The 2,826-nt window shown below is 42.7% G+C and overlaps 1 pseudogene; it reads left to right on the plus strand.

Moving 5' to 3' along the window:
- The first annotated feature begins 843 nt into the window (after positions 1–843).
- Positions 844–2,184, plus strand: LOC116887732 (annotated as a pseudogene).
- The last annotated feature ends 642 nt before the right edge of the window (positions 2,185–2,826 follow it).

Below are 2,826 nucleotides of genomic sequence, written 5' to 3' on the forward strand. Positions count from 1 at the left end.
CTGGGTTCTTTCCAGCTTCTGGCTATTATAAATAAATGCCCCTGCTTCTTTAGTGCTGTGATTAAAGGTGTTTGCCAGATACATGGTTTCCTTCACTGGGCAAGACATTTTTAGTTTTGCTAAGCATTTACTGGTATTTTCCTTTGTGATTATTTCTTCCCATGATCAAATTAAAAGACTCTAGGCATCTCTGAGGCCTAAATGAATTCTGCAGTATGCTACATAAACGTCCCTGGGTTTCATGGTTCTCTGTTTACATTCGGATCTAGATACATCTCTTTAACTTTCTTTGTATGGGTGAAGGAAGTTGGTGGGCATAGTTTGAGTATAGCTGTTTACTTATGCTAGCACAATTTGGTGAAAGTATTTTCCTCTCCTATTGAATTGTCTTGGCAACTCTCTCAAAAATCAAGTTACTATGTAAGTGAGGATCTATTCATTGGCAACAGTATTGCTTGGGTCAATTTTGTGCCGGTAACATAGGGACCTGATTGCTATAAAAGTGGAGTAACTTTTAAAGTCAATAGTGTAAGTCTTTAATCTTGGTTCTTTTTAGTTAGCTTAGGCTATCCTAGCTTGTTTTCACTTTACATAAAGACTCTGAATCAACTTGAAAATTGCTATTGCTATAACTGGGATACTATTTAATGTAGAACTGGGCTGAAACCTTAAATATATGTTTAAATATATATTAAATATTCATGTACGTTTGTTTATATATTAAATATTTATGTCATGTATATTATTACAATTAATAAAAAAGATCACAGATTTGAAAAAGAACATTGCAGCTTACTTTGCAGCATCACTGACAGCCCCACCTCCTTTTTCTGTGGAATCACCATGGTGGCTGGGACCCTGTACACATACCCTAAAAACTGGAGAGCCTTCAAGGCCTTCAACGCTGTTCAGTACAGTGGGGCTTAGGTCCACGTGCCCTTCACACCACCCCACTTCCACTTTGGCCAAACCAACCGTACCCCTGAATTTCTCTGAAAATTTCCTGCCCGCAAGGTTCCAGCATTTGAGGGTGATGAGGGATTCTGTGTGTTTGAGAGCAATGCCATAGCCTATTATGTAGGCAGCGAGGAGCTGCGGGGGAGTATGCCAGAGGCAGCAACTCAGGTGGGGCAGTGGGTGAGCTTTGCTGACAGTGACATTGTCCCTCCAGCTAGCACCTGGGTGTTCCCCTCCTTAGGCATCATGCACCACAGCAAACAGGCCACTGGAAATGCAAAAGAGGAGGTGAAACGAATCTTGGGGCTACTGGACACTCACTTGAAGACACGGACTTTACTGACGGGTGAACGAGTGACACTGGCTGATATCACAGCTGTCTGCACCCTGTAGTGGCTCTATAAACAGGTCTTAGAGCCTTCTTTTCGCCAGGCCTTCCCCAATACCAACCGATGGTTCCTTACCTGCATTAACCAGCCCAAATTCAGGGCCGTCTTGGGGGAGGTGAAGCTGTGTGAGAAGATGGCGCAGTTTGATGCTAAGAAGCTTGCAGAGGGCAGCCAAAAACGGAAAGAAAAGGGTTCATGAGAAAAGAAACAGGAGCCTCAGGCTGAGCGGAAAAAAGGCAGCTGCCCCAGCTTCTGGGGAAGAGATGGATGAGTGTGAACAGGCATTGGCCACTGAACCCAAGGCCAAGGACCCTTTCGCTCACCTGCCCAAGAGTGCCTTTGTGTTGGATGAGTTTAAGTGTAAGCACTCTAAGGAGGACACCCTCTCTGTGGTGCTGCCACAGTTTGGGAACACTTCGATAAGGACAGCTGGCCCCTGTGGTATGCTGAGCACTGCTCACCCAGACCTTCATGAGTTGCAACCTCATCACTGGAATGTTCCAGCAAATGGACAACAGAGGGAGAACGTCTTTGCTAGTATTTTCCTCTTTGGAACCAACAACAGCGGCTCTGTTTCTGGTGTTTGGGTCTTCCGAGGCCAAGAGCTTGTCTTCCGCTGAGTCCAGATTGGAGGTGGACTGTGAACCGTATACATGGAGGAAACGATCCTGATAGCAAGGAGCCCCAGATCCTGGTTCCAGAGTACTTTTCCTGGGAGGGGGCCTTCCAGCAAGTGGGCAAAGCCATCAATCAAGGCAAGATCTTCACGTCTTGCCAGTCACTTAGCTGCCTGTACCTACCGTTCAAGGGAGATGGGGGGGTCATTAAAGGAAACTGAACATTGAAAAGAAAAGAAAAAAAAAGAAAAAGAGTGAGGAGGGATATGCGGAAGGGTTTGGAGGGAGGAAAGGGAAGGGAGAAAAGATGTTACAATACTAGAATCCCAAGAAAATAAGGAGATAATGTACTTATATACCCATGACTTGTTAGTCGGTGATGAACTTAGCATCTGTCTCTGTTTAAGTCTTCTTGATCTTGAGGACACATGAGTTTTCTTCACTGCAGATATCCTTTCATTTCAGGATACTTTCTTAAACGTGTCAAATGGTATTCATCATTCTCGATGTTATGTTAGTAAAATAGTGGAATCATTCTTAATTTAATTTTACAGTTGTTTTCTTCCAAAGTATAAAATATAATTGCTTTTTAATTTTTATCTTACATTCTATATTTTTCTTTTGCAGAGCAGACACTAATTCTTGTAGATATTTGATTTACCTCTTACAGTTTTCTTATTATATGATAGTGTCATGTACAATAAAGACAGGCTTTGATTTTTCTGTTTCTTATGTCACTCTCCCCAGATTCACTACAATGAATAAGAAGGACAGTGCAATGGACACTGTGTGTGGAGAGTGTTCAACAATCTGCCATTACGTATTCCATTAGCTGAAGAATTACTAAAGAGGCTTTTTTGGGT

The sequence above is a fragment of the Rattus rattus genome, chromosome 1 (assembly GCF_011064425.1).
Source record: "Rattus rattus isolate New Zealand chromosome 1, Rrattus_CSIRO_v1, whole genome shotgun sequence".
NCBI classification, from domain to species: domain Eukaryota; kingdom Metazoa; phylum Chordata; class Mammalia; order Rodentia; family Muridae; genus Rattus; species Rattus rattus.